Consider the following 14,473-nt stretch of genomic DNA (forward strand, 5'->3'; position numbering starts at 1 on the left):
ATGTGGAGACCCCAACCATAAAATTATTTAGTTGATTCTTCATAATTAATTTTGCTACTGTTATGAATCATAATATAAATATCTGATGTACAGGATACCTGCTACTTTGACCCCAAAGGTTGGGAACTGCTTCTTTAAAGCTAGAGCCATGTTGGTGTTTATGTTGCTTGTCCACTCCAGCGACTGCTGGGCATTAAAAGGTGTATCATCATCTTGCTACCTCAGTCACTTTTCACACTGGGCCATCACCATAGGCTGCCCCACCACTCCACCCCTATTTTTTTTATTTCTGAGACAGAGTCTGATTATATATCCCATGCTGGTCTTGAACTCATGATTCCCATACCTCAGCCTCCAGAGGGCTAGGGTTACAGATGTGGGCCCCAGAGCCCTAGTTTACCACAATCGTAAAGAGTGGTGGTAAACCAAACTAAAGCACGAGGACAACTGTTTGGTATGCTATGCTTAGGAATGGATTGTATTAGTAAAAAACGGTGGCTCCTTGAGCCTCAGACTAAAGGCTGCATTCCAGTTAGACAGTGACTAGGTTCAGAGGGATCTCACTGTTCCTCAGCAGTCATCCCAGAGCCTCTAGAGGAGGAGCAGAGAACTGGTCGGTCTGAGCATCTCTGGTTCTTGTGACCCAGGCTCCGATTGGACTCATGGATGGGTATTCAGGCTCTCCCCAGAAGCTAACTAGCCCTCCTCTAAGCCGCCCGAGAGCCCAGGCAGAGGTCAGACCAGTCTCAGAGAAGACTTTCAGCAGGGCTCATGCTTCTACTACCTGGTTGGTTGTAACTATGGGTGGAAAGCAGGAAAACTTCACATTTTGGAGCTAAGATACAGGGATAGACCACTTCTCTCAAAACTGAAATGCTGGCAGGTGCACATGCACTCTAATATCATTCTCGTTCATTCTGTGCTGACTGGAAGTATCTTTTTAACTTAAAAAAAAGTGGTATTAACATTGTATCTCAGAGTTAACCGGGAATACAAACAGACAGCAAACTTTGGTACAAAATACTTGAAATGCTTGGGAAAATCAGATCTATATTTAATAAAACCCACTTGAGAGTGAAAATTGGTCCCACTATTCACATTTAACTATGCTGTTTTTTGTAGGCTGTATCTCTACAAGAAAAAAAAAATATGAGGCAGGGTGGCCCTCTGTAGATGAGGCTATTCTTAAACTTGTAGCAATCCATCTGCCTCTGCTTCCCAAATGCTGCGGTTACAATCATGACCTACCATGCCCCTCACTCACAGGACAGATGATAACAAATCAGTACTTCTTTTATGGGAACTTGTCTCCATTATAGTTTAGTTCAGTGGATTCCTTCTGATACTGTTCCACCTGAGGAGACATTTCTTAACATTAATGCAGTTCATTCCTCTCATAGGTTTTTCTGTAGGGAAGGCCCATTGTTGGACATCACTATGAACTAACATCTTAGTCCGAGAGGAAGGCCCTTTGGAGACAACAGTGAAACTGATAAATCTTTGTTGAGGGATGACCAGGGGACTTAACCACATTCCTTGTGGTTTCACAATGACATGGAACCCATAGATAGGCAAAGATACTTGTCATTCTTAGTAATGACCTGACCACATCAGTTCTTTAACATAAAGAGGTGGTTCTAGATTTTATAATTTCTTAGAAGCAGCCAGGCTGGTGTGTAACAAATGAAGTGAAATTCTGTTCACTGACAAGCACCTATATAGGAAGGCAGTTGGTTGCTTTTAGCATTTGAAGGTTGTAAACACGTTCTTCTGATACCCACCCCAAACATACCTTTGTTAAACTGCAACAAGGTCATGTTGGAGCCTGAGTGTCTTCTTGATTAAAGGTTGCCCTGGCCTCACGGTTATGACTTTGGTATTGACTAGCTGTGCCACGCTGGCCACGTGATCTCTCTCTGTCTTAGCTACTCAATTAGTTTATGAGAGTACTGAATGAATTAGCACATGGAGCAATGCTATGATTAGCCCTGCTTACAAGTCCTCCCAAAGTCGGTAGGTCCTGTACTCTAATAAGGAGAGGGGTGGGTCTGTGAGCCCAGTGAAGTAGACTAATTTGCTAAGGGACACGAGAGTATTCCTTTAAAACATGGTAGAAATGCTTTATGTCTTGATAGTTATCCTAGTGTAAGTGAAAAGAGTCTTCACATTAGTCTTTCCCTGATCACCCTACATGCGTATCAACGCTACTGATCTCTTCTCGACTTTTCTGTCTCTGAGTGCCTTCTGTTCTAATTCCTCCTTGCATGTTCCCACTCACTCCACATTTGCAGCCACCTCAATAATCATGCCTAGATCAGTGCATGATGCTATTTGTTTAAACAGAGAAATAAGTGTGCGTAAGCAAGCATGTTTGCTTGTCTATGCCTAAAATAGCCCTGGAAAGCTATATGAGAAAGTGGTTATGCCAGTTACCTTTAGGGAAGGGAACTAGATGATTAGAGGGCAGGAAAGCAATGTCTTTTTATAGATATCTCTTTATTCCTTTTGAATTTTAAGTCATGTGACTGTATTACCTAATCACAAACAAGCAAATAAAATGTAGGAAATAATAAGAACTCTGCCAAGTTCATCAATTTATTAAACAAATATTTACTGTGTATCTACTACTTGCCAGACATTAGCAGGGCGACTGTGTTTCATCACCTATGTGCCAGAGATCCTACTGCTTGTTGCATTAAAACTTGCTCAGAGGAGATTCAAAGAGTTGGTTAATATCACCCAAGACTGTCATTTGATTAGCAAGATAACTAAGTCCAGGTTACTTATGCTACAAAGGCTACAAAGTCCCCTTAATATACTGAAAAGTTGAAAAAAATGCTTAGAAGAAGCCAGAGTGTCAGATAATACACTGTAACTGACATTCATTGAGCAGTTACATGACAATCTGCATGCCATCCAGTCTTTTGCTTTGCTATAGTATGGGGACTCACTTAACCGAAAAAGATTCATTTTAGACAGGGAAACGGAAGCATAGGGAGAACAGATAAATAATTTACCCCAATAACTTGGACTACTAGAGGATGCCCAACCAGGCTGTGAACTCCAGAATCTCGGTTTTAAACTTTGTCTTTTGGGGACAGGACCTTGAAGTATTCCTGTTTCCAAGAATCTCTGCTGAAATCCTACCGTTAATACAAAGCGTCACAGAACTTTGCAGCTGCGGATTTCAGTACTGAACTTCTACTCGCATGCAAAGGAACAACTCCCTAGAAACTGTGTTTAGAAGCACGTTCCCGCCAGAAGCAGTGAGCACTGGCAGCTCTAATTGCTAATAAACCAGGAAGTGCTGCATGCCTTCCATGTGCCACACACTCTGCTGAAGTACGGAGGAGAAACCCTCACTCCCTTCCATTTCCTTCATCTGCTCTGTGTCTGGTCTCTGGAACACAGTATGTCTATGGTTCTCTTTAAGTGTTTGAAGGTGGAATAAAGCTCTCCTTAAACTTTCCTCTGTGTGTATTCAGTCTGTTTTCATATCACAGTCCTTAGGGAACATTCATTTTCTAAGCTTCTATTTAAAATGTCGGAGGTCAGCTTGCTTCCCTTCCAAAAACTGTCCTGAAGGAAAGGGAGTTTCTATTCTGAGGAGAGGGGCAAGGAGATGCCATGGGGAGCAGGCAGGATCAAGGGTCAGCTCCAAGCTTAGAAAAGATGATTAGTAGGGAAAAAAAAGACGTGATGACCCACAGTTCTTGAAGACACACTAGAGTTTAAAGTAGCAATTTGAGGACTTTAGAAAGTGTTTTAATAGCAAATGCTTGCTGTGTAAGCATAAGGACCTGAGTTTGTATTTCCAGCATTATCCTCATTTGTTACACAGTTGTTTATTGTCTTAGTCTCTAAGTTAGATAGATATTGAGAATTATATAGATTAATAGTCATCTAAATTTGCCATTTATAATTAGACTAATCAGGTTTTTTAGATATATAGAGATTATACTCAGTATAGATAGATACTTGCCTGTAATCCCAGTGTAGGGGAGGTGCACCAGGCAGATTCCTGGAGCATGTTGTCTAGCTAGCTTAACTGAATCTGCAAGCTCCAGGTATGCAAGAGATCCTGTCTCAAAAAATGAGGTGGACGAGAGACTAAGGAAGACACACACATGCACACACGTATGCACACGCACACACATTGAGCAGCTATGGAGCCCTAGCTATATGCTTACTTGGCAGTTTGCTTGATTTTCTTGCTTCATCGAGAGGTAAAATAACTTGTTTAGAAAATAGTAGTCAGGTTTGAATTTAGTATCCTAGGCATGTGATTTTTTTCTTTCTTCTTCCTTTCTTGCTTTTTTTCTTCTCCCTCTCTCCCTCCCTCCCTCCCTCCCTCCTTCCCTCTTTCTCTGAGATGGAGTCTTGCTGTGTAGCTTAGACTGGGCTTAAGCTCACAGTCCTCCAGCCTCAGACTCCTGTGTACCACCAGGCCTGGATAACTCAGGCTTCTTCTTTACTAGCTTTCTATAAGGAAGATGGGAAACTGTTTTATCTTGGATCCAGTTAATATGCATCCAAATGGAACCAAGCTTCTACAGCTTTTAGGAGTGTGGAAGAACCAGATGTCAACATTTCAAAGACATTTTTACACTAGATTTCTGCTCTGAAGTATCTGAGACCCCTAAAGAAAGCTTCTGCACTTCAGTGCCTTCCAGATGTTTCTGGCTGTTTCATTCAGCTTGTCTCTCTCCTTGGGGAGAAGGGCTTGTAGAGCTGAACACCAGGGTCAATATGAGGTCTGTCTAGAACACTGAGTGAGACTTCACTGAAGGTTCAAAGGTATCATACTGGAATTACAGAAAAATCCTGACCCTGAATAGGTCAGCCTATTTTCCTAACTGCTGGGCAAGATTTTTCAGGGTTACCTTTAGAGCAGGTCTTCCATGCAATTCCCAGCTGGGTATCAGGACAGTTTTCCTGACCTTGTACACAGTGAGCCAGGGACACCTGTAAGACATCATCTCCCACAAGTGGAATCTCAGCGGGCATGTGGGTGCCTGCCTTTAATCCCAGCACCAGGGAGGCAGAGGCAGGCGGATCTCTGAGTTCTAGGCCAGCCTAGTCTACATAGCAAGTTTCACGACAGTCAGATCTATGTAGAGAGAGAAAAAAAACCAAAGCAACAACAACAACAATAACAACAAAAAGGAAACAAACCCCCAAACTAAAACACAACAAAAAAGAGCAACTATGAGCACCCTTGAGTGTCCCCAAAGTGAAGTCCTATCCGCAGAGACTCACTGTCCACTCAGGTGGGCACTGTGGGAACACTTGTGCTCTATAGCTCCTTCCAAGTCTCACTCTTGGGGTAGAAGCTTAACCTTACCATGGCATTTAAAATAAAATAAAAGTTTTCAACAATCAAAACAATTATGCCCTCAACTACACCCTTGTAGTCTATGGATACTGAAAACTGTATATCATATCTCAGCAAGGACCTCAATATACAAATCACAGTTAGCATGTTACCACAGAAACAAACTAGTGCTTTCCAAAGAGGACACGATTAGGTATTCACTCACGTGTGCAGAGCTAGACTGTCACTTGGGCTTCCTTCCAAATGACATTCATTATAACTGAGCATTGCTTTTACTATGAGAATCTGTGGAAGTCACTGAAGATCTCATACTGTTGGTTCTGAAGCCATAAATCAACAATTCTCAGTTACACTCAAAATGAGCTCTAATGTTTCTAGAATTTTAAATACCACAGAAGTTTGAACTTATCTCAGTGCAACTTTGACACTGATACCATTTCCAGCCTCTTCCTGGCAGATGTGAGCTGGAGAGTGAAAGAGCCTAAACACCAGAGGGACCTGCAGGAGGGGAAACGAAGGTGTGGTTTTGGTGCCTGGCTTCAAAGGCTAGAGGCAACGCTGAGCCCAGCCTATTTCTTTTTAGCTAGACTAATTTCTGTACAGAGAGCAAACCACTCGCCAAAGTCAAACTTCCCCACATGAGTTTTAGTTTAACAATGCCCCAGTTTCCAAGCTATCGTCTTCTAATCTTTGTAACTGTGCTGAGGAAGCAAGCACAGCCAGGGTGAGTGAAGGGCCAGCAGAGCACATGCGGCGTCCTGCCTGCAGCTGGCTTCTATGGTGTCACCGCTCCTTTCCCCACCGCTCTCTCCCTCCTTCCCTCTTTTCCTTTTCTTCTAGTTTTTGATGTAGTTGTATTTATTCATTTCCTGACAGCTAGGGACAGAAATGAAAGACTAAAGGATTTCTTTCTTTTAAATAAATCTTTCAGTGAATGAAACTGAATGTCTTCACTCCTTGATAACTAGCCAGCTATTTTACACGTTCTTGTTTCTCAGATCTTCTTGATAATAGAGCCCCTTCCCTGTGCGGCTACCAAGGACAGGTATCCAGCAACTTCTCTCCCACCTCATGTACTCACTGCATCACAATCACACCGGACCCAACGGCAGTGAGAAGCTCTTTAGTTGAGAATGGGGGAATTAAAAGATAAAGTCAGATCACTACAGACAATTTTTAAACTTTAAGGATCATTGTCAATTTTAGGCTAAGTTTCTAATAAAAGTAAACATAAATTGCGAGCTAAATTCTTTTAAACAGAATGGTTCCTTCTGAAATCCAGATTGACTAATTACTCTGTACAATTCATTTGCTCTGTAAATCAAAGACCCCCGAGATGTGAAGTCCCTTTGTGTTCACAGCTCGTGGTGACTCAGCTCATCAACTGTGAGACAGCCCCTGCAAAATCCTGACGACCTGCGCAACTCAAGAGCTCTTCCTTACTCGTAGCCAAACTGACCTCTTGACGCTTTTACAGATTTGGTCTTGGATCTGCCCTCAGGAGAGACACAAAATAAACCTAATCCCTCTACTAGACAGCAAATCTCCTTATGTGATTCTCTTAAAAGAAATTATGATGACTCAGGCTACACTTCTATCAAGGATATAATAAACCCAATTACCTTTTCTCTCCTGCTCCTTTTAGTGGCAGAGCAGGCTTACATGAAACTACTTAATACACTAGGCAGGGAAAATCCAACCCTCTCTTCCACCACAGTCCTTGGTGCTTTACTCAGGTTTAAGGCTTCAATTGATACTCAGCCCTATGTCCTCAGAAACAAACGAAAGTCCAGCAAAGGGCAGTGCTAGACAGGCAGGCTACTTTGACTTTCCTCTGTACCACAGACTTCTGCAGACTAAGGTACATCCGGCCCAGAGATACTCTTTTGTCAAAGGTCATACGATCTCAACTTCTGTGATAGAATCCTAAGAATTTTCCACAGGACTCAGCCCTGACAGTTTGGTTAGGTTCAGTTAAACCATACTGTGTGATAAGCACTCAAATGCGGAGAGCCACACTGCCTTGGAGAAATACTGATCTAAGTGAGAAGAGCAGCAAGTGTGAGATATGACGAGAACGCCCTGCAGGCCTGGCGAATGGCTCAGTGCATAAGGACACTTGCTGCCAAACCTGACGACCTAAATTCAGTCCCCAGAATCCACATGATGGAAGGGGAGAACCAACTCTAACAAGTAGTCCTCTGATTATCACCCATACACCATGGCAAGTAAAACACACACACACACACGTAAAGCATACACATTTAATACTTATCTATCCCATTTATTAAGTTTAATTATTAAATTCAATGTTACATAAATCATATAACAATTCTTTAACTCATTTATTGTTCATATCACATTAATTGTTAAGCCTATCAAAATTCTTCTAGAATAGGGAGAGGACAAATAGAATCACCTACAAGTTACAGACTGATAAACTCAAATATTTTTTGAAAAATATTCAACATATGTCTTACAAGGGAACCAAGCTCCTGAATTGCTGCATGTCAGCTGTTTGGGACTGGCCAACAAAACAGGGCCTAGGCCCAGAGCTGAGGAATTTCACAGGGAGGACATCTTGGTCCACATGCTGCTGGTCAACTTTGTGATTGAAGTCAACATGTAAATCACGTCTGGCTAATCACCTCCATGCATATCCTATGCTATTCTGTGCGAGTTTTAATAAATCTATAGAAGGATTCCAACATACAGGTTACAGCAAGTCAGAATATGTCTCAGTAGTCCAGATACCTGGAGAGTTTAATTATGTAAAGAAAAACCCTCTTCTTTAAGAACAGCAACTTATTTCTTTTCAAAATAGCTGCTGTGGTTCTTTTGCAAATACAAAGTCTGTCTCATCTCTAAATTGGCCGTGAGATAATGCCATCCCACAGCAGCCCTGGTGATCTTGTTTCCTTCTGGCAAACGGAACCCATGTCCTTCTCAGCAGTTTGGCAGCTTAGTAAACTAAATAAAAAAAGTTGAGCAAAAACTTAAAAAAAGTTTGGTGATAAATGGAGATAAAAACTTACTTTCCTGTTACACTATTTCATACATGTTTTTGCAGAACAGATGTAGTTAAATTAGGCACCGAAGTTTCATTTTCTTTTTGGGATGAGGATTTTCACTGGCTCACTGACCTTCCTCTTCTTCCCGGAGCTTTCAAAACTTGACTCAATGTGCACAAAATTCACTCTTTGAATCTGTGAGAATTACCAAAGAGAGGTATAATTCAGCAGAGATGTGACATCTACACAAGACATGTAGAAGACAGGAAGACTAAGCATGCATAATGGATCCAAACCTGCTGCTCTCCTGTGGTCTTGTTTGGCCTGGCACATAACCCTGCTGCCAGTATCAGAATTTGGCATTCCAAGTTTCAGGACTGAAGTCCCCTGGAGGCAGCCAGTTTCTGGGACAGTGTCTTGGCTCTCTCTAGTGAATTCAGCACATCCAACTCTTGAGGGAAGGCTTGTTGATCAAGGTGTGGGGCCAACAAGGAGCAAGTAAGAGTCAAGGGAGATCTAGGGCACTGATTACTTAGAGGCAGACAGAATGTAAATCCCTTTTTCAGCTAGCAGAGAATACAACCTTGTCTTTTCTGAAACTGTTTAGACAAAGGCTTACAAAGGACAGTGACTCCTTCAGCTTCAGAAAAGGATATATTATTGATTACAGGGGAGCTGATCAGTGAATTATTACTAATCATCAACAATAAGACAATTTTAGTGAAGATCTTAGGGCTTATTTTTACTCAACTGAATGAGTAAGTGGAGGTATATATGTTATGCCAGACAACCCCTGATGCCTGGAGTTCCAAGAAAGGTATAAAGGGCATTGTATATTATTCAGCTACTAGAAAGGAATAACATTCCCCACCCCCACATCTTCTGGTGCTGTGGAAGGAAAATGTAATCCAGTATATTTTAAAGCCAGACTTCTCAGAATGAATACAAGAGGCTCCAACATTATCCCTCTTTTCTATTGTAGTAGATTCAGGTTATTATTATTTTTTTTAATTAAGGTTTTTTTTTCAAATATTTATTTATTATATATACAATAGTCAATCTGTGTGTGTTTGCAGACCAGAAGAGGACAGCAGACCTCCTTACAGATGGTTGTGGGCCACCATGTGGTTGCAGGGAATTGAACTCATGACCTTTGGAAGAGCAGGCAATGCTCTTAACCACTGAGCCATCTCTCCAGCCCCGATGCAGGTTATTACTGATATAGTATAACTGTTGACAGAGATTGCTGCCCTGCCCTATCCTGTAGCCATTCAACCCCAAAGAAACACACAGAAATTTACATTAAATGATAAACTGATTGGTCTGTTAGCTCAGGCTTCTTATTAACTAATTCTTACATCTTAAATTGGCCCATTATTCTTGGGTCACGTGGCTTGGTAACTTTATGAGTGAGGCAGTCCCATCTTGCTTCCTCTTGGTCTGGGTGATAACTGCAGACTGCATCTTTCCTCTTCCCAGAATTCGCCTGTTCTCATTGCCCCGCCTCTATTTCCTGCCTGGTTGCCCCTCCTATCCTTCCTGCCTGGCTACTGGCCAATCAGTGTTTTATTAAAATACAAGTGACAAATCTTTACAAAGTACAAGACCATTGTCCCACAGCATTTCCTGATGGCCCAGGTGTCTGAGTTCTACGTCCAGAACAACCTCAAGACTGCTGGCCGAAATGATCAAGCCTCATAGGATGGCTTTAATTTCTCATCCTCTTGTCTCCATCTCCCAAGTTTTGATATTTCAGGTGTATATCACTGCAGCTAGCTGATGTAGTGAACCTGAGCCACATCTCTAGCCCTGCTGTATTTTTAAACATACAGTAGTTCTTAAGGTGTTTCTTAGATAAGCATGTTGGCTCATATCTCTAACCCCAGTTCTTGAAAGATTGTAGGATTATTGTAAATTCAAGGCCACCTTGGACTTCAGTGTCTCATAGAGAATAAAACTTAAATCACAAAATTCACATGGGCCTGAAAAAACTCACTTTCTGCTGTGCAGTACTTCACTAGTTTCCATTGTTAATTTAGTAACATTCTCTGCTTAAGAAGCCTAAGAACAGGATTTGCCTTATGCACAGATAAGACAGCCACCTGATCTGCAGTATTTAGATAGCATTGTGAAAGGTCTTTTCTTTGTAAATGACTGTTATACTTCCCTGTATATTCATTGCCTTAAAAATGCTTTTTATTTGAATATTGTTCCATCTTTTTCTCTTTAGTTGTCTTTTCTGTTTTCTATCCCCCACCCCAGTGACTTTATTATCTCCTAGGAATCAATTACATTTCATAAGCAGCAAGCCCCTATAGTTAAGCGTTCAATGTAGATTTCTTCTAAACCCCACACTTGCATGTGTATCTAACAGCCCACTATAAGTCTCTCCACAGTCATTCCAAAGAAAACCCAACCATACTATGTCTTAGATTGGAATTCATCACCTGCTTCTATAAGCCTTCTTCCAATCTTTGTTTACACCTAAGGTATTCAAGTTAAAAGTCTGAGACTGGGGAAAAGCTCATGAGGCCTCAACCCTAGGCAATGAACTAAAGGTTACTAAGGGATATTGAGTGGGAGAAATAGTCTTCCCCAGGGAAGAGTACACCAACTGGTTACCCAATACCAAATGGTCAGCCCTGAAAACACACATACAAGTAACATTATATGAACTGATCAAGCTGTCTTTATATATTTAAGACTATATCACCCCCCACACATACCCTCACACCCTCACACCCCACCATGCATTCATGTGCCTAATGGCAAAGAAAAAGAGAGCATGAATTTGAAAGAGAGCAAATGAGGCAAGAGAATGTCTGGAGGAAGAAATGACACAATCATATTCCAATAAAAAAAACCCTAAAATAAAAAAAATTGTGATTCAACCACGGCCACCTTGTCATTCTCACTCTGATATATTAAATCTGTTGATTTTATCTTAACAGTGCTCAAATCCATCTGTGTGGCCAACAAAAACAAACTCGATGGCATTTTTATAAACTTTTTGTCTCATACTGCTTTGAGCTATTTTTTGTCTGGTTGGTTTTTTGCTTGTATATTATGATTTCTGATTTTGTGTTTCTGTGGTTTTGTATGTGTGTGTTTGTTTTTTGGTTTGTTATCTAAAGAAAGGACGGACTTTGAGTTGAATGGTTAGGAAAGTGGGGAGGAAGGGGGAGGGGAATGCATGATCAGAATATATTATATGAAAAAATTTTCCACCCATCTGTGTTTTTCTACTATATCTAATTTAGTGTAGGCCAATGCCATTTCTTCCCATTTATAGTTGCTGTTTGGCTAACCTACTCTTCAGTCTTCAATATAAGCAGTGTTGTATCCATCTCATCTGACCAGTCATTCTTCTGTATCATTATTCACTCCTAACAAGTCCCCACTCACCAGGATGAAGCTCAGTGTTTTCCTGCCTCGGCCCTTCTCTACAGCTTCCACTTGCCCTCATGCAGATCTCCAAATGTGCCCTTCTCTCCCTTCAGACTCTGCCTTTATGCTCAGTCCTATTATTTTCTCTTCCTTTCATCTGGCACATGGTAGCCCTACAGCTTCTACTATCTTCCTTACCATGCCGACAGCTGTACTGTGTTCTTACCCCTTTGTAACATTTACTACAAAGAATTACCAGCCCTTCTTACCAGTCTTCCTCCCAGTCCTTGTGATAAGAAACAATATTTTAGTCATCTTTGCATTCTTAGTTTCTAGCCTCAAGCAGGAACCCTTTAATCATTCCCTGAATGGAATGAACACATGCAATACTGAAACTGACCAACTGAGTGTGTGTGTACATTTGTGTTTTTGGAGGTATACATGTATGTGTGTGTATATGTACCATCCATCTTGTTTGTCTTTGAGGCAGGGTCTCTTACTGGCCTAAAGCTTATTGATTAGGCTTGTCTGGCTGATCAGCAAGTCCTATAGGGATCTGCCCATTTCTGCCTCCTGAGTCCTGGGATTATAAGCACATACACCATGTATGGCTTTTATTATTATTATTATTATTATTATTATTATTATTATTATTATTTAACAAGTGGGTTCTGGGGATTAGACTAAGGTCTGTGTTTGACAAGACTTGTACTGAATGAGATATCTCCCAGTCTTTGAAACTGATGTTTTAGCCAGGCACTAGAATAATATATCTAGTAATATAAAGAAAATAATCAAAGTCAATTTTCAAGATTGAGCTTTGTGAAGAGTCATTAAGCACATGATTACAATATAATACAATGCTATATTATCCAAACAGACATCCATCCTTTCAGCAATTACTGTCTATGACACAAATCTAAGTGAACAAGAATGATAAAAGTCCCTGTCCCATGGATTGTGTAATATGATTACATTACTTTTTGGCTTAGTAATTTCCAATGGCATCACTTCAGGTTTGGCTGTTTGCTCGGAAGTAATGCTTCTTTACAACTCCTGTTTCCTCAGGAAAGTGTTCACAGTGCTACACACTTTGGCATGCCAGGTGAGAACTTACTGGACCCCTTGAGTGAGTATCTCCTCACTTCTCTGGTCACGTCTGAAATGAAACCTTGTGCTTTGATTTCATACCCCGCTCCCTTTTGATTCTAGTCCTTTGCATGTGATACTTCATCCTAAAATACTTTTTCTTATATCTTCACTTGTAGGTTCTGACTCTGATGAAAAATTATTTCACCAAAGAAATTTTGTCCATCCTTGTGATATCACTACAGACATATATCTAGTTCTCTAGTTTCTAGCTACTAATTAATGCCTCAAGGCATGTCACAGAAACTCAAATCTTCCGTCTTTCTCTGACCTTTTTCTGATAGTAGATGATAGGTAAATAACAGCAGATATTATCTTCATTTCAGACAGTGATCTGTCTCATAACTGGAAGCTGCATAGAGCGGTCAACAAGACTGAACGAAGACATAATAGTCTCCTTCATCTAGTCTGTTAGCATTATATTCCCAAATGAGCCCTTGAGGTTCCTGGCCCATAGAGAACATGCAAGCTTTGTGCCCCTTCTCCTATACTGCACCATGTGCACCTCCTAATACCCTTTATAAACATAGTGTGTCCCCACGAATTCTATGAGCCATTCAAACAAATTGTTTCAACTTCAGGGAGCTGTGGGAATCATAAATTGTGCCAATGGGTCAGGGGCACAGGAAAAAGAAATATCTGTACCTTGCAACTGGTATCTGAAGTGTATGTGCTTGGGGGCTCAGGATTCACTTTACATAGACAGTGTCAGAATGGAATTGAGTTAGAGGACACCAGATTGGTTAGAGCAAGCAGAAATGATAGCTTGCTTTTTGGTGAAGAGAAATCCTCATACCTTTCAAGTCATAACAGTCTTCTGCGTTGGAGCTGGGAGATGGCTTAGTGGGTAAAGTACCTGCTGCTCAAGCATAAAGTCCTGAGTTCATGTCTCCAAGCACTCACGTAAAAGCGGGGTACAGTAGTAACATCTATAACCCCAGTTCTGGGTGAGGGTCAAAGATAGGTGGATTGCTGGAGCTCAATGGTCTGCCAGTCTGGCTGAACTGGTGAGCTCCAGGTCCTAATGACACTGTCTCAAAAAATAAATTGGAGAGTAACCGAGGAAGGCACCAGATATTGACTTTTAGCATGCATGTGCACACACAGAGAGGCACACATACATATACATGTATCCTGGAACACACATGAACACATACACACATATAATTTACACATATACACAGAAAAGGGGGAAGAAGTCTTGTGTTGAGGTGTGAAAGCAAAGAAAAATAGTTTGCTTTATTTAAACAAACACAATTCCAATCAAGTTAGGTTTCACCAAACATACAATCTATAGAATTCTAGATTAGAAACATGCTGTTTTTGTCACATTTGAATCAGCAACATCTAGGAAGTGCCCTGAATGTATAAGAGACTTAAGAATGAATGAATCTGGGCTGGAGAGATGGCTCAGTGGTTAAGAGCATTGCCTGCTCTTCCAAAGGTCCTGAGTTCAATTCCCGGCAACCACATGGTGGCTCACAACCATCTGTAATAAGGTCTGGTGCCCTTTTCTGGCCTGCAGACATACACACAGACAGAACACTGTATACATAATAAATAAATACATATAAAAAAGAATGAATGAATC

This window comes from Microtus ochrogaster, unplaced genomic scaffold (assembly GCF_000317375.1).
Source record: "Microtus ochrogaster isolate Prairie Vole_2 unplaced genomic scaffold, MicOch1.0 UNK6, whole genome shotgun sequence".
Taxonomy (NCBI): domain Eukaryota; kingdom Metazoa; phylum Chordata; class Mammalia; order Rodentia; family Cricetidae; genus Microtus; species Microtus ochrogaster.